The following is a 24,928-nucleotide window of genomic DNA, read 5'->3' as shown; positions in this document are numbered from 1 at the left end:
TGGTAAGGTGGATTTGTACTTTTTAATAATTTATTAATATATCAGCGGTAACCACGTTTGAGAAATTGAACATATGTTCTACTTTGACATTTACAATATTGTTTATTAGATAAAATTTTAAGCGTTTTGTTGCGAAAAAATATACATTTTGATATGTTGTAGAGCAACGATGAAAAGTCGGTTAAATAATAATAAATCAATTTTAAAGATATGCCTACAATTTATGTAATTAAAATTAATGTATTTAGTATAACTATAAATATTTTTAATTAAAATTATTTTAATTAATTTTCACATGACTATCAAATAATAATTAGTCACGTCTTCCACGATACAGTGATTTCATTTACATAATTATTAATACTATTTTATATATATATATATATATGTTGAATATAATTCATTCATTTTATGTTACGATTACACACGTTAATCGCTAAGCAATTAAATATTACTGAAATGCTATATCACTATTTGTAAAATAATTATTTACCATCGCTTCATAACGATTAGAAAATACGAGAAATAGAAATAATTTCTAAAATAACTAGATTTTTTTTAAATTTTGTATCCGGAATCGAAAGAATAATGTATAATGGAATATTACAATCTATTAAAAGAAGAGCATCACGAAATTCTTTAACTAATGGACCGTAAATTAATCGATCGAGTTAATAGAGTCCTTAACACTAATGGATATTCCGTGATAGTTTATAATTATAAGAATTTGTAAGCATTTTTTTTCTTTATACACTTTCAGCCCGGCAGGCTGGTCTCGTGGTTAACTCGTCGTTGCAAATCAGTTGTTCATCAGCTGATCTTCGTAGTCGAAAGTTCTGAGGTCCAAATCCTAGTAAAAGTTTGTTGTTTTAATACGGATTTGAATAATAGACAGTGGATAAATTGTACTTTATTTGTTGGGAGTTCAATTAAACCACACATCACAGGAATGGTTGGCCCGAGTCTGTACAAGACTAAACCTCATTTACATGATATAAATATCATCCTCATTCGGGAGGAGGGGTTGCTTATTGTTCACTAGTTGAACAGATTGCAACGTACACACTAGGAAAATAAATTTAAATAAAATATACTTTCAAAAATAACAACAGATAAAAATTTTTCAGTACGACAGGATAAACCGTTTACCGATTTGAGAATTTCAAAAATATTTTTCCTCCTTTTTCCGAATCACCGTTAAATCAATTACTTCTTATGCGTTCTGTCATCTTTTCTTTTTTCTCCGGAAAGCTTTCATTCTTTCGGATATGGCTTTCTTTTGTTTTTCTGTTTTTGTGAGTTGTCCGACTTTTAACTTTGGTTTCTCCTGGAATCTCTGATTTTCATTTTTATTTTTCTTAGTTTTTTTGTTGTGTTAGTTTTGAAAAATCTTCTTGAACCTGTTTGAACCATTCGCTCTTTGTTTTTATAGAAATGAAAAATTTAAAGATTTATTTCGTGAATCTGTTGACATTCATTTTGGAGATATAACAGCAGAAGCTAATTCTCTTTTCATTGTGTCTGAAAGTCTTTCTATTTTATTGTACATATTTTTACTGGGAATTAGTTTAAGTTTCTTTTTTGTGAAATTTCGGACCTAATATTTTCCTAACGATTTTTCTTTTCATCTTTTCTAGATTATTCATTATTCCTTTGTTATTCAACTGGTAAAGACTTCTGGTTTTACGAATGCATTGTAATGTTTTATTTTAACGTTCCAAGAATAATTTTTTATTGCATGTATCGTCGGTCGATCGGAATGAAAGTTCTATCTATTATGTTCCGGATTCAATTATGCTCTTTTCTAGTGAATTCCATTTGAACCGTTCTCCTAGGTTTTAAAAAGAATCTATTTTCTCAACATAATTACCACTGAGTTCTATATTTTTCGTTGCGTTCTTAATTTTGATCGTAATGTTAGTTTTTTCAAAGGAAATTTTGAGTCCCATTTTAGCCGCTTGTTTTTGTAGTTTTTTGACTTGTGTATCAGCCTTCCACTATTCTTTATCTAAAAGAATCATCTGCGAACGCGAGATAATTACAACTCAATCTCTTTTTCCTACTTCTTGAATTTTTGTTGTTTGAAGTTTTTATTCTATTCCCTGACAACTTTTTCCAGAGCATAGTTGAATAGTAGAGGTGAAAGTTCTTCGCTCTGCCTGTCTCCGGCTTTAATAAGGAAAGATTCTGATAATTATTCCATAAATTTCACCTTTGAATAAGTTTCAGAGCGACTTTTATGATATTTTTGGTTTTTTTCATCTAAAACCAAGTTCTTTTAAAATTGCGATTAAAGAAAATCTGTTTGTGGCATAATACCCTTTTTGGAAAGCGATAAATATTGTTATTTATGTTTTTTTTCAAAATTTTATGGTAGTCCACATCCTTTTACGGTTGTAAATTTCCTCTGCGAATAATCAACTTTTTCTGAAACTACATTGATATTCTTCTAATTGTGGTTCGGCTCGGTTTAAGATAGCTTTTGATAAGATCTAGTGAGTAACTTCCAAGAAGTACATGTCTCTAGTTGTCTTTGAATCTGTCGTTAAGCCCTTTTTTGTGAAGAGAATGAACTAAAGTTGTTTTCCTACAGGTTGAAAACTATTACACACAGGAAAAAGAATAATCTATGGTAAGTGTTTGATCCATAAAACAATTTGAAATTTATTAAAGGATGAACGTATTTAAATTCTCAGATGACCACGCCGTTAAATTCGTTCAATCGGTTTTATTGTTAAACTGAAAAAAGAATAAAAACTGAAAAAAAAAATACTAAAGCATAACGTTCTTTTAAATTCTTACTCTTTTGTTTTCCTTATTAGGAACCGAATAGAACAACCTACTGAGGATTTAAATCCCTACTAACAAAGTTACTTACTAGTCGTATAAAGCTTCATTAATCAAATAACTTCAGAATAGAAAATGTGGCTGTTATTTGTAACACCTTCCGGATCATCCGGTCGGTAGATAGGTATGCGATAAATAATACTGATAATTTTTTTATTATTTTTATAATAATTATTCATAATCTGCACTTGCTTTTCATTGTCAGACCAAAAGATCACGCTGAAGTTAGTAAAACTCTTTTTAATTAGGATAAACGACATATCAACTACTATTAATTTTTTATATTATTTAATTTTAACTTTACACTATATAAATCGATCTTTTTTTATAACTGCAATATATATAAAGCATCTGAAAAATAAGAGACATCACTCAGAGTTGTTTTTCTGAAAGTAATAATGATGTTCAATATACAGCCAGACCCTATAGTGAACGAATGAAAGTGCTGCTAACAGGGCTGAACATCAGTTACATTTCGGTGGACGTGGAGTGCTGAAGTGTAACCGTATATTCAGCTTATTGAAGAAGGAAACTGGAAACCATTTCACTTGTCTTTTCTTAATTACTGTGGCACAGGAAATCTTTTTTCTTGAAAATCGGCTATGCTGATGATGGAAATTTACATAAAGCACATAAATTTTACTGTTATACTTTTACTATTAGTCATTTACTATTATTGTTAATTAATTGTTATTGTTATAACTTTTCCTGTTATTGCATTTAACATAAATAATTTTTTAACAATACTATAAAATATTTTTAGTCATACATTTTTACATCAATAAAAAGTGAGCCCGTGAAAAACCAGGCATTTAAAACGTACATTAATTTTTAACGGTACAATAAAATATTTTTAATCATTTCTATAATCTCAGAATTAATAATAGAAAAAAAATTAAAATCAATATTTAATTATCAAAGAATGCAGAGCGTTTAAGGAACAGTAGACTCGGAACGTCGTTGTGCAGAAAATATACACCGATTCACGCTAAGCAGACAATTCCATTAATCCAAATTGTTTAAGATAATGCCGTAAAAAATTCTTCTATTATTTCATCAACGAACAGCAATACCTTTTATAAACTGACCCTTCTATAAAAAAAGATTATGCTGTTTATTGAAGTTTTATTTTACCTCCGGGATAAGTTATACTGTTAAACAATTTAAACCATAAATACTTTACCGGGAACAATATGCCAGGCTTTATTATATAAAATTTTTAATTTAATTTCGTTTGTAAGATTTAAAATTGAATGTATCAATTTAATAAAATTGAAACATAGTATTTAAATATCGTTATAAATAAAACGACTAGTATTTTAATTAAACGTAATTGTGGTTGGTTAACTGGCATTTCTCCCGCCACCACCGCATTCGGTCGCCCTAAAGCATAGACCAAATGTCAGTGCCAAGATACGGCTACTGTGCCTCTAAAACGATTTAGCGACCCAATTCCTAAAAGCTCCTAGTGAGCTACCTATCAATTAATTAAACGTAAAGTAGAAACTCATTACAAGGTACAAATTTTTGTACGGATTTGAGTACTAGATTGTGGTTCTTTGGTGGTTGGGTTTCAGTTAACCACACATCTCATGAATGATAGACCTGAGACTGTAGAAGACTATATTTAATTTACATCCATACATATCATCCTCATACATCCTCTGAAGTAATACCTTATGGTGGTTCTGGAGGCTAAACAAAAAAGAAAGAAAGAACGTACACATTCACAGTATTTTGTTTAATTGTTCAGTAAAATTTTAAATACTCAGTAAAAAACTAAATTATTTAGTATAAAAACTAAATGCTCTGTAAACTCGAAAAATGCTAAACATTTTGAAAAAAAATTGTTCGGGAAAAAATTAAACTAGGTGACTATTTAATGCCGGCATCCGTGGCGCGAGTGGTAGCGTCTCGACCTTTCACCCAGAGATCCTGGGTTCGAATCCCGATCAGGCATGGCATTTTTCACACACGCTACAAAACACTCATCTCATCCTCTGCGGAAAGAATTACTTGACTACGGACCCGGAGGTTAAACAAAAAAAAAAAAAAAAATAGAAGTGAGTATTTAATAATAATATTTATTTATAATTATAAAACGGTTCTTTCTCTAAACAAACTTACAAAAAGAAAAAGAAAAAGAAAAAAGATGAGTATTTAAAACTTAATATAATACAATCGAAACTAAGTAAGTATTTAATACTTAACGTAATATAATAAACTTTAAGTAATTTAGAATGTTTGAAAAAGCTTTAATTATTAATTTATCTATCTAATTATAATAATATTTATCTAAATATACAGTTTTTTAATAAGTTTCTTACTATGTCCATTCAATTTAATAGTATTTTCTGTTTACGAATAAATTGCTGTGCAAAGTTTTAAAAATATTGTACAAATTATAAATAAAATACTGAGAATTACTTAATGTTTTTTAATGAGTAATAAGGTATTAAAATACTGAACATTTAAATCCTACCCTTTAGATATTTACCAGTCGATTTGTATAATTAAATTGATCATTTCTGAAGCGTTTAGCTTATCGACTTATGATTAAGTCAATCATTTAGATATTTATTATCGACTTAAAATTAAATACCTCGATAAAAAACGAGATCCAAGCCTCAAATAACCACGTAAGTATAGTATTTGCATTTCAATGAAGAATTCGTTATATTAATAAAAACCAATGAAACATTCTGACACAAGTAGGGTTACGAAAACAATTGTTGAACTGAATAAAATATTCCAGAAAAAAATATGGATATTCATTAAAACGTAGCAACATAAATACCAAGTTTCTATACTATAATTTTAAGGTTGAAGGTTCTCGATAAAACAGTATTTTTTGTTTTTAACCTCCGAGTCTACCGTTAGATATTGCTTCAGAGGATGAGATGAATGATTTGTACCTGTGTGAAAATGCCATGCCTGACTGGGATTCGAAACCAGGAAAATGAAAGACCAAGACGCTACCACTCGCGCCACGGAAGCAAAAAAAAAAAAAAAACATAGTTATTTAACGAATAATATATGACCTTTCTCAAAAATTACAAATAACAAGAACCCTATGCTGGGCTTACTAGGAAAATAAAGGAATATTGTGTTTTACCAATACCCTTTTCATGGAATCGATTATATTACTGCATATAGGTGTGCCAAACCTATTGATACACAAGAAATAGTAGTATAAGTGACATCTTTACCGCAGGTTTTTTCTATAATATGAACATCATTACTCTCAAAGAAAGTTAATTCTGAAAGTTGCTCTTTTTCCTCGGATAATTTAAAACGTTACAACCATGAGAGTGAATGAGATAAGTAAGACAAAATATTTATTAATATACCCGTTGCCGTTATTAAACAATATATAGTTCTTTTACATGTCTCCGAACACCAAGGAAGACAAAAGTTTACATTAGTCAATAAATTTAAATATAAGTATAAAATGTTTCTGAAAATATTTACATAAAATAACTCAAACCTTGACGAAAAAAAAATGCAAATTCTTAAATAACTTTACCATGACTGAACATAGAAAAATGAAGTTCAACAAATGGTTCTACCACGATATGATCTACTTTTTGATATGAAACCACCGTATATCATGCACCAAATTGGGCCCCTCTTGGGAGAAGCATCTCAAAAATTTTAAATGGAAATAGTAGACACATAATTTTAAAAGGCATTATAAAGTAAAGATTTTGATGTTAAAAAACTGTTTGGGCTACAACAATCTAAACGGTGGCTATTTGATATTTTTCACAGTTACTTTCAAAAATGCCCTAGTACATCTCAAGAAGTTGCCTCATACCGAAAAATAGATCATTTTTAGGTAGGAGAATTTGCTAATTTAAGTTTTTAACGTCACACTGTCGAAAAGATATTTAAGAGATACTGTAAACCAATTTTGAAACCGGGTGTGAAAAACATTAAATGGCTGAATCGGTAGAATTCGTCCGCAACTGTCCGAAAGTGAATATCCGGTCTTATGTCATGCATAATCGAATTTCTGGGTGACCTTTATTCATGAGCAGACTATTACGGCAAATATAGTCTGATATGTAGGAGAACTTTATGTTTCCGCAGAATGATAATATGGAGCCCTCTTACATCTTGCTGAAGTTGTGTAGACTGCGCTCAATAACAGGTTGCCTGAAGGCCAAATAGATATAGAATCTTTCATTCACTTCATCACAGCGAAGTCCCGATTTTACGACAATGGGTTTATATATGTGTACGGTTTTCATAAATTCCTTTGTTATTTTTTATTAATTACCTGTAGTTCGGATCTATCATTCCCTTATCTGTTTTTACTTTTGGGTATTTAATAATTAAACAGGTCGTCTATTATTATATATCTTATGATCTAATCTAATCCCTTACAGTTAAAACTATAGGGAACTTAGTCGGTCCTCCAGAAAAAAAAATTACGTTTTTTCACCTAAAATATATCATTAACAGCACAGAAATATTATTTATTATTAATGGTCTATTTTTTAATTTCATTAAAAATTAATGGATAAAAAGGAATATTTTTCAATTCTAAATGTCAAACATAAAATAACGTAAGTTTAAAATATATAACCGACTAGGGTGAGATTTTTTTGTGTCTGTTCCGTACCGTATTCTTTTATTTAGTCGTAGAAAGATTTATTTTTCCTTATGCTGAAGGTAATAAGATTAAACATGAAATACGTTCAAGAAACTGAAAGAAGACTACACAATTCTAGAGATTAAATACCTAAGTATCGTGCGACAACGGATATCGAATACGTTTTGTCATGAAAATATACAGCGCAATAAAATCGAAGAACGAGTGAGCGAAGATCGATTTACCAACAAGTACCCACAACCTTAAAGAATCGGCCTGTGAAAATATAAGATCAATTATTGTTGAACTTCTTTTAATCCTTCAAAAAGAAAAAGATATAAAAGAAAGATAATGTAGTAATATAACTGTTAGAAATGTCACGTTTCTAACAACAGCATTAAAAAAGCGAGTAGACGACCTAATACCCTGCGCGAGTAATAAAAGTGCATCTATATTACTTATAAATGAAATCTACTGTGTCGATAACAACTTTCAAATCATAATTAAATGAAGCGAGTTTTACAAAATACAAAATAAAACATCGTTATGTTTTATTTTGTATTTTGTAAAACTCGCTTCATTTAATTATGATTTGAAAGTTGTTATCGACACAGTAGATTTGTAGACACAGTAGTTTTGTTTTTTGTATATATCGATATATCAGTTTTATTAATCAGATGCATAATTAATATATATAGGAAATAAACACTTTAGGGGAAAAAGAAATTTTGTTTGTAAATTACCCAATTAATACTTAAATGGGATTTATTTTAATTCATTATTTATTTAATGACTAATTTTCCAAATAAAGCGCTTAAAAGTGTAAGGTGCTTTGGAATACGGAATGAACATTTTATAGCAGGAAAAAATACTATGATCATGACCGAGATTTGAACCGGGGTCCTACCACGATGAACGGCTGAGATGCTACCAGCTCGTCACGGACGTCGACAAATTCATATAAATCAAAATATAATTCGAATCTCTTAACTAAGAAAAATATATCTAAACGGATTTTAAATTATCTCAACAGTACCCTGATGATATCTCTTTTCCTCTAATGACAAAAAGTATCTGAATAAATTCAACCAGATATTACTGTAGCACAAATTACCTTACTAGAGCGGGTCACCGGGTCAGAGTTATCATAATTAAATTACGGTGTAGGATTAAAGATGTAATCTACTTATCGTTTAATGTACGTTGAAGAAATACAGACGTTTTATCAAAACTATTTTTCAACGAGAAAGTCGACAACCATTTAAATAAATATCTACATAAAATTATAGTAGGAACATTACATTGTTACCTATGAGTTTAATGCTTAGTAGCTTATTTTACTTAATAATAAAAGTTTCCAAATCTTAAAATTTTACTTATTACTGAATCGGTCACATTTCTAACCTACGAAATTTTATTTCATTAATTAAATTATTATAAAAAAGAACAGTGTTTTGATACCTGTTTAGCCTCCGAGAATCACCGTGAGGTATTACTTCAGAGGATGAATGAGGATGATATGTATGAGTGTATGTTAAGTGTAGTGTTGTCTAAGACCATTTCTGAGAAGTGTGGTTAATTGAAACCCAACCACCAAAGAACACCGGTATCCACGATCTAGCATTCAAATCCGTATAAAAGTAACTGCCTTTACGAGGATTTGAACCTTAGAACACTCGATTTCAAAATCAGCCGATTTGCAAAGACGCGATCACCACTAGACCAACCCGGTGGGATAGTCTTTTTTTTATGTTAATATAATTTATGCCCTTTGAAACGTACAAAAATAAAATACGCCCTATAAACTATTTAATAAGTTATATTTTTTCATTGACTAAACCAAATTTGAGCAAATCGATTTTCAGTTATTAGAAATTTTTTTGAGTAAAAATTATTTTGTAAATGTGTGTGTGAATTTGTAAATATATATACGTAGAACTAAAAAAAAAAAAAAAAAAAAAAATCATCTGTAAACTTAGGTCGGAAAGTGAGTTTTTAATTTTTTTTTACTTCATTTCGAAGTAATCGAAGATTACTTTACTTCGTACAAGGAACTATTGTGATCACGAAAAATTTCGGTTTTCAGATTTCAACGGAAATATCCATTTTGACCATTCCTGAATCCATTTGACAATAGTTTCGGCGTGACGCCTGTACGTACGTATGTTTCTCGCTTAACTCAAAAACGATTAGCTGTAGGATGTTGAAATTTTGGATTTAGGACTGTTGTGACATCTAGTTGTGCACCTCCCCCTTTGACTGTAATCGATTGAACCAAAAGTGTCAAAAAAAAAACCCAAAATCCAAATAAATTTAGATTTTGAACTTTTTCTTAACTGCAGTAATAAGAGAGATTTTCAATAATTTATCATAAGTGGTACTTATTGTCATTGGTTCGAGAGTTATAGCTAAATAAAAGTCTAATTAATGAAATATTTGGATCTTACAAGGGGAAGGCACATCGGTTCGAATAAGATTCTTCTATTTTTAACTTTTATTTTTCAATTTAAATATACTGATTTATTAATAATTATTAACCTCTCATTGTAAAACATGTTTACAATAAATAATATCCACAATAATAATAATAACAATAAAAAAAATATATATGAAAAAATATCAGAAGTTATTAATAAACTGAAATTTTATGTACTTCTCATTTTAAAAATTGTGTATATGTAATTTAATAGGCGTAAAAGGAAAAATTTTGATATTGTGTCAACATTAGATATTTGACACTAATTATGCTAAAAAACAATTATATTTTTTTTTATTTTAAATGAATTTTTTTTTTTTTTGTGTGTAATATAATTTGATAACAATCACGTAAAACTAAAAAAAAATAAAACAGCAAAAAGAAAATCTAAAATACGATATTTTAGGTTTGATTTAGTAAAATAAAATTGTTAATTTGTCAATTAACAAATAAAACTTTTGTAATAAATTTTGTAGAATATTTAATTTTTAAAAAAAATTGACGTAAATAAAGTTAATAAAAAAGCAAATACTCGTATGAGAAATTAGACTTTAATTAGAAGGTAAACTTGGCAGGCATTTATACGATTTTATATAATAATTGAACAAAAAATAAAAATTATAAATAATTAAACCGGAAAACGTTTATTGATTAACCTTGAAGATACTGTTGAAAAGAAAATAAACTAATTCAAACTTTATTAATTTCTAATGAATGTTAAAAAATGTCACCATTTCATGTCAATGTCAACTGTATTGCTCGCCTCAAAACGTATTTACGTTTCTTTATGAGAGCAGCAGTATTTAAAATTCAAACGATCATTTCATGTCAGATATTAATTTTAACTATAAGCCAATCAGTGATTTAATTGAAGTAAGATAACTCAGAAAAAAACGTCCGTAACTCTAAAACAAAACATTTCAGCACTAATGTTTAAATGACTTTTTTTTTTCTCTTATTTATAATATCAGAATCATTTTCCCATGAAGATGGATAGAATATTCTCCTGGATAGAATATTCTTTTATACATTAAAAAATAAAAACAGCCGTAAAAATAAAAAATGGAGGGTTATTTTAATAATTACTCGTAATACATTCTCTACCACACTCGTGTTTATTTTACAAAAATAGAAAATATATTTTATTTATTTTACTATAATATTTACTATAAAACAACGTCCTGACTGATTCATAACCAACTCCCAAAAAAAAGTAGAGAAAATAAATTGATGAAAATTTGTATACATGTTCTTCTTACGATGAAAGTGCAAAGCAAGAAGGATTTTTTTGAAATTCAGAGTTTAAATGGTTAAAATGGATTAATAATAACATTTAGGCCTACCATTTTTTTTTTGTAATTTCTCGGTTAACAAATGAAGACATCAATTTGAGTATTTTTTTTTTTTGTTTAACTTGGGTTCACCGTTTAGGAATTGCTTCAGAGGATGTGATGAATGATTTGTAGCGTGTGAAAATCCATGACTGACCGGGATTCGAGGATTCGAACCCGGGACCTCCGGATAAAAGGCCGAGACGCTACCATTCGCGTACGGAGGTCGGCATCAATTTCAGTTTGGTGTGTCTTCCCATGAATATCTAAAAACAAAAATTTTTAGTTTTTTTTTTCAATTCCGAGTTTAAAGGGTTAATTAAGATGGATTTTTGAAATCCAGCTGATTTTGGGATTTCTCGGTAAAAAATGATATCAATTTGATTTTTGGTGTGCGTAATCTTCTTATGATATTTAAATACCAATTTCTAGATTTTTCAAAATTCTACCTAAAAAAAAAAAATTTGGAACAACGATTTTAAATTTCCCCAATTTCCGACTATATTAAACAAAACATTGATTCGATTTGGGCTGGCAAATACTTTTCAGGTAAATATCTAAACATTTTAGGTTTTTTAATAATTTTTTAAGGGGTGCGGACGATGCACGGCGCGGCGGCTCAATCAACAGAGTCATTGCCACTATTACTATATGTGCAACGCGACTGGTTACGCCTGCATCCGGTTACTTGACTAAAAAACATAAAATAAAATAAAAAATTTGACCGCGATAGGGAACGCAAGTAACCATATAATGCGGGCGAAGCCGCGTCGGGGATACTAGCATATACGTATATATATTATTGCATGTTCGTATTGATCACTTAACATCTACCGAAAAATTTAATCCTGATTTTTATTCCGTATGTAATGTAACGTAGTTATAAAATTTTATGGCATTAATTTGGTAAAAAAATAGCTCCTAGATGTGTAATTCTAATATTTTTTTATATGTCATACAAAACTAAAGAAAACATTTTAAATCAAAAAACATAATTTTTAGGTTTGGTGTAAAATTACGGTCGCTTTTAATTATCATATGCGTTATCTAGCTCGACTTATAAAAATGAACAGAAAATATATTTTTTTCATCTTTATTTTTAAGAAAAATCATTTTTGATTGAAAAGCTTTTACATCAAAAATGGCTTATAATAGAAAAACCGTTAGCAAGTAAACCACGCCTAAACTGGATAAAAAAAAATTTACAAAAAAAAATTACTTTTGCACATTTCATTTGGGTGAAATTCCAGTAATATCAAAAACTAATTAAATAGAAGCATTTTTCTTTATTTTATTAAGTATTTTTAAATAAAATTAAAATAATCGTATAATTGTGTAGGATAACAAAAACACGATGGGGAAATAAAATAAAACAGATCTGGATACTTTTTACTTTATTATGAAGTGAATAATTAACCTTTAAACTTATCGGCAAAAAGATAAAACGATAAATATAAACAAGTTTTAGCCTAAAACTATAACAAGGTTCAATAAATAAACTAGTAAAAGAATCGTTTAGATCCAGAAAACAAAGATCCTTTATCGCTCACACTACCTACACATAGACAGATATTCTGTTTTATGTACACTTCAATCGGACACTCGATTTATTGCTAAGGTTTTACTATAAAAATTACTCAATCATCCGGTATAACACAACATTTAAAAAATCTTTTAATTTAAAAAAATTTTAACATGAAGGAATTAAATCAAAGTATAAAAATTTTATTTGTACTAATCCTAAATAAAACTTTAACCGTTTAGTAAATTTCACGAAAATCATTTAATTTTTGAAAATTTTACTATAAAATCACATAATTTTTAATATTATAATTTTAAATTGGATAGATATCCTTGTAAGAAGATTAATTAAAAAGCTGTTTTAACAAACAATAAAAAAAATTCTCTTTCGGCACGCCGGAAGGCGAAGGTACATTTTCACCGCTGCTAAGTAGGGGATATAAAAGATTTCCACATTAAAGTAAAGAAAAACTTCAAATTTATTCAATACGACAATGGTTGCATGTGAAAAAATGTTTCACATGTTTAGCATACGACAAGCCCCACCTTCTTACAATTCCCGCAATATTTTGGTCATCCCTTACCGTAAGGGTTGCTCATATCAAAAATTGTTTCAAACAAAAGTTTTAAGTAATGTTTAGAGGATTAACAACCACTTTAAATCGATTCGATACTGTGCCTATTAAAGGAGGTATGATTTTTTTGTCTTCAAAACCAAATTTTTTCCACCCCCTGGGCCTATGGTAGGTGACATCAAAAAGCTTTACGTAGATAAGTTTTAGGCTCTTATTCAAAGAATAGTAGAAACTTTAAATGAATTCGATATTTTACTTAATAAGAAAGTTATAGCGATATTTTGTTTTTTCGAGAAACCACCCTCATTTCCTCCCCCATGGTCCGATTTTGGCCATTAACGAACTCGACCGAGATTTTGGGTTGTTAAATTTTATGTATCAATTTGAAAGTGATTGGCGCAAAATTACAGCAGTTATCGTCTCCACTAGAAAGTGATAAATATAAATGTGTATATAAACATTTGAACTGACGATGGTTTTGGGGTCTGGAGGATATGAAACGCGAAGATATGTCGAAATTTTCCGGAAGTCAAATCATGGTACCCATTACCCTTAGGTAGCTTTCTTATGAAATTTACCTAATAATAACATAATAAATTATTTCACAAAAGAAAACTATTTTCAGCCTGTATCTAAAAAAAAATTAATTTCCTTTTTATTACCGACAAAGCGGCCGTCGGTTATGAGATTTTAAATAACAATAACCTTATTAAATCACGACTGTTCAGGATGATACTCAAAAATTAAGATAAAATTGAAGAAGAAAAAATTAACCGTTAAAGGAATAATAAAAATAATTAGTCACTGTGAAACTGAAATTACGCTGTCGAAGTGTATTGAGGTGGAAGAAGTGATTCTAGGTGCAAAGAAGAACTGTAGGTTCAACTGTTACCGTAACATTAATTACCGTAATGTTGATCGGTAGACTAGAAATGTATTGAAACAAATGAGAAAAACAAGAATTTTGAAAAAAAATAAAAACAATATTATAGCTTCCAGAAAATTTTAATCATTAAAAAACTATATTATCTAGTGTGTCTTTACTTAGATGCATAACTAAATACAAAACGATTTCTCATTTATTTATTTATTACATATAAAATTTTTACCCAACGGTTAGTATGACTGGATATATATATATTTCACTGTTTTTAGCGGATTTCCAAAGAATTTGGAAATCGCTAATGCACCTGGTGATATTTATATACATATATATCTGTTTAATACTTTTTTGTCAGCTCTACCGGACGCAAATCTCAACCGATTTTGACAAAACTTGGTGGGGTGATACACAAACTTATTGGGAATAGAGCCTTACTGATTTTCAAGCGTATAGGTTCACTAGAATCGGAATTTGAACCATAAAACGGAGTTTTTGGATACAATTTCGGTTTTTTTCGTTCGGCTGTGGCCAATTTTTAACCGATTTTCATGAAACTTAGTAGGATAATGTAGACCTAGTAGAAATAAAACGCTAATGATTTTCAAGCGAATCGGTTAACAGGAATCGGAGTTAAGAGGCAAAAAACACAATTTTTAAGTACATTTTCAACGTCGACTAAAACGGAAATTCGCCCTTCTGACGCACTTACTGCGACAAATTTTTTTATAATTTTTTTTTTGTACTCTAGAACTAACGGATAGATTAAATTGAATACGGTAAACACTATTATTTCTGCTTTCTTGGAACAAGTTTTGTTAATATTGAAATTTACGTACGATTAATTTGTAGTAGTCACTTTTTATTGAAATATCAACGATCAACGAGTTTCGTATAAATAATGAGATCGTGTACATTCAAGCCGGGATTCATAAGATTATTCTCCCGCAAGCTCATTTATGTAACATGTAGATCGATAATTAGAAAATTAAACAAATTATTCTAGTACATACAATTATTACTAGAAAGAATTATTATTTATTCTTAAAAAAAATAAAAATATAATTTCTTTTATCAAACTATAAAATACAAATATTTTCGTGTAACTAACACAATACTTATGAGAAAACGTTATTATGTTTTTGTCGCAATTTTTAATTATCCAAACATTAAAAAAAATCTTCCATCGATAAGTTTAAAATATAATTAAATGCTCTTTTATATAAATAATATTTTTTTAAATATATATATACAAAAGTATACTCATTTTTTTATGATTAATTCACAATATAAGCTTTGAAGCTTGTGAATGGAAATATGAAATGAAAATTTTGTAACATATAAAAAATGACAGGGATTCGAACCCGGAACCTCCGGAAGATAGGCCGAGATGCTACCACTACGCCACTAAAATTATTTTAAAAAAACCATGAATTTTCTCTCTACAACTCACCGTATACATAAATATGTCCCCAAAATAATTTTCATTAATGCCTTCCCTTATATGAATTATTTTCTTATACTTTGTAAAACATAATAATATATTGTAATTGCATGAATTAATATTATTTTACGAGTTTATTTTTTTAAATAACTGATATATACTTTTATCATAACTATCTTTTAGTGATGCTATCCTGAACAAGGTTTTACCACCCGATATATGCCTGGGCAGTTTCTTACATACATTCCTAACCTGATCTTAATATTTAGTATGATTAGCTAAGTGTGATTGGTTATTTACCGATCAGAATAAAAAGATTATTTCACTTATTCGACTCTGTTTTATGGTAAATTATTATTTTTTTTATTTAGTATTCATAAACTTTCAGGATTTTTAATTTTTATATTTAGTCGATCAGCATTTCTAGATTAACGACACATTAAAAAAATTTCGCATAATAAATTACAAGCCTAACACTCTCGAACCATATAAAATTCCAAAATACATTAAAGATGACATAAAGATTTATTGAATAATTTTAACGTAAATCTTAATATATCGTAGAAACACAGTCTAATAGGTTTCCTAAGCACAAGCAGACATCAGTAACAGCAGAGCCATTTGATATATGTACCACTGATAAACGAAGGGTATATAATATCTCTGAAAATATCTTTTAAAGCTAAACGTTACTGTATACTATATTCTAATCTTTGTTTTTTTTATCATAATACTTGTTAAACTTTCAAACTTTGTTACAAATACATTCTCATAACCTTCATGGAATCCATTTCAACATCACATTGTTAAACTAAACTCGAGAAATGAAGAATCGTCTTATTTTATTATTTTTTTTTATATATCCCTTGAATTTTATTCAAGGAAAAAGTTTAGAAATTTATCTTTATGCTTTGAAAGCTGAAAGTACCTATTAAGGTATTTAAAATAAATAAATTTTTAAGCTAAAGTACGTGAAGTCCATCAAATTTAGAAGTGAAATATATTCAACTTAAGTTGAGAGTAGTTTATATAAGCTTTTTGTGGAATAGACGTGTCACAGTCAGGGTCCAACACATACGTCTATAACTAAATCGGCAAATTAAAAACAACATAAATAAAAAGACATATTTTTCACTATTTAAAACAACTAAAACATGAATTAATAAACGTTTTACTTACCTTATTTATATATTTATATCGATATTTTATCAAGACGGTTCCATTCTATACAACACACAACACAAAACAGTAAATTAATAATTTTTTTTTTTATTAAAAAAAAACCGGCACAGAATTGATGTTTAGTTGTATTATTTTTTTTTTTTTAAATAGTTACAATTACAATATTTATAGTAAATGACACAAACTGTTAATCCAAGTTAACACAAATACATAATTTTACATTAATTAATAAGAATAGAGGGGCAATGAATGACAACAAAACAACACGTGATGCCTAATCAAATTGATTCCACTACACACTATCACAACTGACTACGTTCACAAGCAAACAACTACAATGTTTTAGATGACAACAGCGTATAACAGAAAATTCCCGCTTTCAAATAAAAAATATCCCTATACACACATAAAATTCCCTCATTCATTTACAATATATAGTTGACTGTCTGTATTTCTGTATATTGTTCATTATCGACTCGTTTTTACTTTCTTACAGTAAAATATATACTTTATGTTCAATTATTAATAGAAATCTCAATTATTAGAAGCAAATTACAATTTATTCATAAATTAATTACAGTTTCCTTATTTAGTATTTACTATCCCGGCTACAGTCATGTAGTTGCTGTAACAGCAGATCTATATAGGGAAAGTATAGCTATCGGCCAAAACTTTCTGTATCGGGGCTTTTGTAAATTTCGACGTTTCAAGGTCCTTAAAAAAAAAAAAATTATAGAAATACCCATAAGATGTACTACACACGTAGTACGTAAATACATACATACGTTTTGATTACTAAATCCGATTAAATTTTGAACAAAATTATAAAATGATGGAGGAATAGTTTTATCATTTTGAATTTTTGACTTTTTGAATAATGGTTCATTCATAATAGTGCTCTGCCATTAGGGCAGGTCCTGTCACGGCTACTGCTCTCCACCTTGTTGTACCTTTGCTAACCTCTTTGTTTCCCCATATTTTCCCTTTCCCATAATTCTCACTTTCATTCTCTACATTCTCAAGTTTTCCACTTTGTAGTAGTGTTACGAAATCCCATGTTCCAATTATTAATGGTTTTTTATTCTTCTTCTTGATCTTGTCTTATATTTTTCTTGTATAAATTCTTTTGTCTGTCCTTCCTTCCGTAGAACTTCCTCAAATGGATGGAACCCTATTGTACCCGCTTCTGGACAGCCGATTGAGGGGGGACTTTACTTCCAGATACTTTTACAGTAAGGTCCTGACATGCCATGAACTACTAAGGATTCTCCATGGAACTTTAATGCACTGGTTTCCTGTTGGTATCTGCACCGTTATGCCGTTGGCTATATGAATCCTCCTCCTTCGGGAGTAATTTCTCACTCCCAGGACAATAGAGTGTCCTGCCTTTTACCAGCTTATACACTCTCCTCAGATGCTCTTGGACTTGGTAGAAGAGTGATCACTTATACCGGTGATCGGTATAGTGATCGTAGAAAATTAATCTTTAAATGCTTTGAAAGCTGAAAGTACCTATTAAGCTATTTAAAATAAATAACTTTTTTAATTAAAGTACACATTAAGTCAATCAAATTTAGAAGTAAAAGATATTCAACATTATTTATAAACAGTGTTTGCATCACATTTCGAGGAACCGAATATAAAAAAAGTTGAAATTTGACAGACATATTTTGGTTCGTGTATCTTATCATCCGATGATATGTAACATTTTCGATCCCACCGGACAAGCATGTAAACCATATTTAATTTAGTAAAATATAATTTTTATAGCCTTGTTGAAGAACATTGCAGCATCAAATCGGGCTGACTAATGAACTAAATAATTATTTCATTAAATTTTAGGGGTTTAAATTTTTTTAAACCCGGTAAAATAATATAGAGCTGAATAAGATCCGTACTTAAAAATCAGATTTTCTAAGGTTTGATTTTTACTTCTTTGTAGGAAGTAAAATAAGTATTTTAATCGCGAAATTTACGGTTAGCAGATTTCAATAGTAATATCCATTTGACCATTCCTGAATTCATTTTAATTAGTTTCGGCGTGACGTCTGTAAGTACTTATGTATCTCGCATAACTCAAAAACGATTAGCCGTAGCATGTTGAAATTTTGGATTTAGAACTCTTGTAACATCTAGTTTTGCACCTCCTCTTTTGACTGCAATTGACTGAAACAAAAGTGTACAAAAAAGCCCAAAATCTAAGAAGTTTGGATTTTGGACTTTTTCTTAACTGCAGTAATAAGCCTTGATTGAGAGCTTTTCAATAATATATCATAAGTGGTACTTATTTTCATTGGTTTCACAGTTGCAGCCAAATGAAATTTTAATTAATGAAATATTTGAATCTTAAAAGGGGAAGGCACATCGGTTCGAATCAGTCTTCATCCCCTTTTTTTTATTTAAATATATTGATTTATTAATAATTATTAACCTCTGATTGAAAAAAAGTTTTAAGATAAATAATAATCCACTAATAACAATAAAAAAAGATAAAATATCAGAAGTTATTATGAAATAAAATTTTATTTACGTTCTATTATTAAAAAAATGTGTGTATGTAATTTACCAGGCGTACAAAGAAGTCATGTGGTGTCCACATCAGATTTTATTACATATAATATAATGAGATTAATAAAAAAATTAAATAAAGTCGATTATAAGTTACTTAAAAAATTTTGGTGAAAACAATTAAACTTGGTTTACCCCGAATATTAATAGAAATTTAAACAATCTATAGGGAGGATCTAACTTTTACTTTTCTCCAAAAATCTTTGATTATGGATTAAAATGAAAAATTAGTCGCCAAAATATATCACATTGAAGTGCATATTGAAGACTGTTTTGGTCGGCTTTAGGATTATAAAAGAAAACAAGAAATGTACAATAAACGTATCAAAGTAAAGTCATATTTTCTCAGACAATGGAATTAGAGAAGCAATCTTTGGTTGAGGATTACGTTACGTCCATGTCATTAAGCTGTGATGTTTGGAAGCGGGTATTTTTTTTTCCTGTTTAGCCTCCGGGAATCACCGACAGGTATAACTTCAGAGGATGAATAAGAATAATATGTACGAGTGTAAGCGAAGTGTAGTCTTGTATAGTCTCAGGTCGGCCATTTATGAGATGTGTGGTTAATTGAAACCCTACTACCAAAGAACTCCGGTATCCACTGTCTATTATTCAAATCCGTATAAAAATAACTGCCTTTACTACATTTGAACGTTGGAACTCTCAACTTCGAAATCTGAGTTGCTATGATGCGTTCACCACTAGACCAACTGTGATGTTTGGAAGCGGGTATTGTAGACATACACAAACCCACAGGTGACCGCAATGTAACCAGGGAAGTGAAGTTGGGAATTGCGTACTTGACACAGTAAACAGATATTCTGCGCAGGCTGACAACAGAAAAAGTGATTCTATTACAAAAATAAAAATAACTACATAACACATTTTATGGTACAACAAGGAATAATTTATTGATCAATAAATATTCCTTAACTGAATCGTAAAATTTTCAATAATATTAAATTTCTGTTTTTTCATTCACTATTTCTCTTTAGATTTAAATAAAATTTATTAGTAACTTAAAAATAATAATAACATACACATTGTTAAATTTAGTAGAATGTCAATAAAAAAAAGCAGTTAGAATAAAATGACACGTTATTATTTATATTTCATTAATAATAGACTGGTTATTCCCAATTTCAATTTTTTTTATTAAAAATGGAGATAAAAGAAAAATATGTAATAAAAAAAAATCCGTATAAATCCTGTCAAATCGTTTATATAACTGATATAACGACTATATACCGTTTCTGTATTTCGATTCACTACTGAGTCCTTAGTTTTTGCAATCAGAGAAAATTTTGCATAAATTTTAACATAAACACGATGTTTTATTAAAAAAATAAATGCCCAAACATTTCAAAGCTAATATGTAGTAAGATGAAAAAAATTCACGTGTTTCGGCACAAAAAAATGTATTGCAACAATCGATAATAAGAAAAAAGTTAATGGAAAAAAAAAGTTAAAAGTTAAAAGAAATGCGAAAAGGTTATTACCTTTTATCAAATCTATCTAGTTATCTAGTTTTTATCAAATCTAGTTTGATTTGATAAAAACTAAATTACCAGTACAAGCGGAATATCGGTCGGTGATTTATTGATTTGAAATGAAATTAAGGTGGGAAAGTATATAGGAAAACAAACTAGGGATGTCCACTAATTTAATGAGATCAATTATTTAAAAGATGTTAGGTACCATTTTTACTTCCTTGTACGAAATAAAGAAAGTATTGTGATAGCGAAAAATTTCGGTTTTCAGATTTCAACGGAAATATCCATTTTCACCATCCCTGAATTCATTTTGACTAGTTTTGGCATGACGTCTGTACGTAAGTATGTGTCTCGCATAACTCAAAAACGATTAGCCGTAGGAAGCGGAAATTTTGGATTTAGAACTGCTGTAACATCTAGTTGTGCACCTCCTCTTTTGGTTGCAATTGACTGAAACAAAAGTGTCCAAAAAAGCCCAGAATCTATGAAGTTTGGATTTGGACTTTTTCTTAACGGCATTAATAAGCCCTAATTGGGAGATTTTCAATGATATATCATAAGTTGTACTTATTTTCATTGGTTCCAGTGTTATAACCAAATTAAATTTTAATTAATGAAATGTTTGGATCTTACAAGAGGAAGACATATCGGTTCGAATCCGACTTAATCTTTTGATTTTAATATATTGATTTATTAATAATTATTAACCTCTGACTGTAAAAAAAAATTACAATAAATAATTATTCAATAATAATAATAATAAAATATCAGAAGTTATTAATGAAATAAAATTTTATGGACTTTTCATTTTAAAGAAAAGGTGTATATGTAATTTAATAGACGTAGAAGGAAGTCATGTGATGACCATATCAGATTTTTTTGCAAAGATGCACAACCCACCAGAGGGATGACTAAAACTGTAAAGATCACCGAGGCTAAAACTGGGCGTCCGAAATACAATCGATAGCGTGGAATTTAAGATTATTGAATTAAGAGAATCTGGTGGTAACCAGAGATATATCAAACGGGTGATTATTGTGCTCGTTCCGACTAAAGGAGACGAAACCTTTCTTTTCATTATAAGGAATTACATTCTTCCAGGCAATACAGTTTTAATAATTTTTAGAAGACTTATCACTGTTTGCAGTTCGAAGGTTACCATCATCTGACAGTTAACTGCGTACATCCTTGTGGATCTGAACATCGCAGCACATACTCTAAATAAAAAAATGTACATGGAGGGAAATGCGACGTAACGTTCCTTGATACCGTAATGCAAAACATCAATACAGTGATCATATTGCCGAGTGTTTTTTAAAAGAAAATATAGTAGCTGTAAAGCACAAGCTCATCATTTATGGTGTACCATCAGCGAGCTCTACGTTATTGATGGAACGTCGAGAACTACTTCAACCGAGTTGATATCTGAAAATTCGGAGACCGATTACTGAGGGAAGAACACATTTGTGACATCTAAATAATAGCTATCACCAAAATATAGAACATCAAAGATAAAAAATAACTAGGTACTTATACCACATTTTTACCAAAAAATAAATAAATAAAATCTGATGTGGACATCACATAACTTCCTTGAACGCATATTTAATTGCATATAGACATTTTTTTTTAAATGAAATTATATACAATTTTATCTCATTAGTAACTTCTAATTTTTTTTTTTAATTTTTTTTAATTGTCATTATTGAATATTATTTATTGTAAACATTTTTTTTACAATCAGAGGTTAATAATTATCAATAAATCAATATATTTAAATAAGAAAAAATTTAAAAAAAGGAGATGAAGTCGGAAGAACCGATGTGCCTTCCCGTTGTAAGATCTAAATATTTCATTAATTAAAATTTTATTTGGCTATAACTCTGGGACCGATGAAAATAAGTACCGCTTGTGACATATCGTTCAAACGCTCTCAATGAAATCTTATTATTGCAATTATAAAAAAATCCAAAATACAATTTTTTTCGGATTTTGTGCTTTTTTGAACACTTTTGGTCAAGTCGACTGTAATCAGATGAACAACGAGATGTTACAGCAGTCCTAAATCTAAAATTCCAACATCCTATGGCCATAGGATGTTGAAATTTTGGATTTTGGAATTGTTTTTGAGTTATGCGAGATACATCATACGTACGTACGTACAGACATCACCCCAAAATTAGTCAAAATGGATTCAGGGATGGTCAAAATGGATATTTCCGTTGAAATCTGTAGATCAAAATTTTTCGCCATCACAATACCTCTTTTCCTTCATACAAGGAGGTAAACATTTATAGAATTCTTACAATTTCTGACTCTTTTTTACGTTTTTTCAGGTTGTTTTTTATGTTGTGGCTATTATTAAAAATATTATATGAGGTAGCTCTCGAGAAAGAGGAGAAAGAATTAGAACTCAAATATTTTTACAATTTTTTTTTTGACAAATATACTCTTAATACAATAAAATTTTGATGATAAAAACGTAATTTGGTCAAGAGATTCAACCGGGAATCTTTTTACTAAGAACTTTGTTTTTTACTAATTATATTTTAAATTCTGAATAATTTTTAAGGTAAGGACGTCATTTAATCAAGAGGGTCGAATTGGACTCAAATTTTCTTACAGAAAATTTTGGTCATTTTCGCAATTTTTTCCTAAATGCTGCATAATTAATTCATTAATATTTAAAAATCCCATTTCAAAAACCCTATGATGTATTTAAAATTAAAATCTATCAACAATAAAGTTTTTTGGAAAAGTTATCCAACACTTTGCGAAATTTTTTAAATCATTTTATTTTTCTAATGTTTTCTTCATATAAACATTAAAAGCTTTTTATAGAATTCAAAATGTTATACTTAAAATAAATATAATGTAAATACCTAGCATATAGAGATTTATTAAGCCGATACTAGTTCTTTCTCCGAACAGTGATTTTACGATTTTCTGAATTATCAAAATATATTCTAAAAAAAATAAAACAAAATAACTGTCCCGCATTTCATGATTTAAAAAGTATTCTGGTATTGCCAGAAAAAGGTATACCAGTGGACGTACTAGTGAAAATCAAATATATATGTGTTAGGTAAATTTGATAAGCCGGTATGTATAATTACCGGTGAATCTGAGTAATTTTTTAAATGTTGGAGAATTTAATAAATATGTAGCAATTTATTAAATATACTGGACATTTTACATATTAAAATAATAACTCTACTACAAGTAGTAATTACTGAATTTATTATTAAATAATCAAAACATTACTGCTAATTAGTCGAAGTTAGCGAGCGAAGCGAGCGTAGGATATGTTTGCTTAGATTATGTTGATTCCGTGTACTGACGAATCGTACATAAATCAATATAACCTAACCAAACATAGTCTATGCTCGCTTCGCTCGCTAACCTCGCCTAATTAATGTTAAATAAACAAATTATATATGATACGCGTATTCTCCAACAAAGGAGGTGATTAATCAAATTCACCGGTAATTATGCATAATCACCGGATTTATCAAATTTACCGTAACATATATACTAATAAGTAACAGATATCCTTTTTTCGCTAATAAACTATAACTGTTACTTTAATTAAATTATGGCAATACAGTTAAAACACAAACAGATAAAGTTATACCTCAAACTCTTCTAAATGATTTTGGGAAAATTAGTGTCTGTTATAGGCATACGTATTACGTCAAAACAATCCCAAATCCATCTTATATTAAAACTCCTGAGTTTGTCGTCAGAATCTCCGAGATGTAGTCTGATTTTACGGGGTTTTTTTTGGAGAAGTTAGGTATGAGGTATCAATCAGGGTAAAATTGTTCTCGGCTAAGAGGATATAGTTTAATATCGAGAAAAAAAAAAGTTTGGCTTTATTTAGATAAAAGTTAAATTAAGGAGGCGCGAGTATGTTCATGAGAGAGATTTTGGGCTGGATGGTTGTCTTTGTTTGGGAATGTTTAATGAGTAAATTCTTAAATGAATTCGGGCAAAGTTGGCCCGCGCTCGAAG

At 29.2% G+C, this 24,928-nt stretch overlaps 2 protein-coding genes across 2 annotated transcripts in view; one reads left to right on the top strand and one right to left on the bottom strand.

Annotated features, from left to right (window-relative positions):
• Positions 1-17,154, bottom strand: part of mwh (multiple wing hairs) — a 428,096-nt gene extending 410,942 nt beyond the window's left edge. The window contains exon 1 of the mRNA XM_075375789.1: positions 16,851-17,154. The gene's annotated coding sequence lies outside the window, so the exon portion shown is untranslated. The remainder of the gene's footprint in view (positions 1-16,850) is intronic.
• Positions 1-24,928, top strand: part of LOC142330499 (multiple inositol polyphosphate phosphatase 1-like) — a 461,575-nt gene that overhangs the window by 125,838 nt on the left and 310,809 nt on the right. The window lies entirely within an intron of this gene.

The sequence above is a fragment of the Lycorma delicatula genome, chromosome 9 (assembly GCF_047948215.1).
Source record: "Lycorma delicatula isolate Av1 chromosome 9, ASM4794821v1, whole genome shotgun sequence".
NCBI classification, from domain to species: Eukaryota; Metazoa; Arthropoda; class Insecta; order Hemiptera; family Fulgoridae; genus Lycorma; species Lycorma delicatula.
Note: the sequence above shows the minus strand (reverse complement) of the source record. Positions and strands in the feature narration are given on the sequence as shown.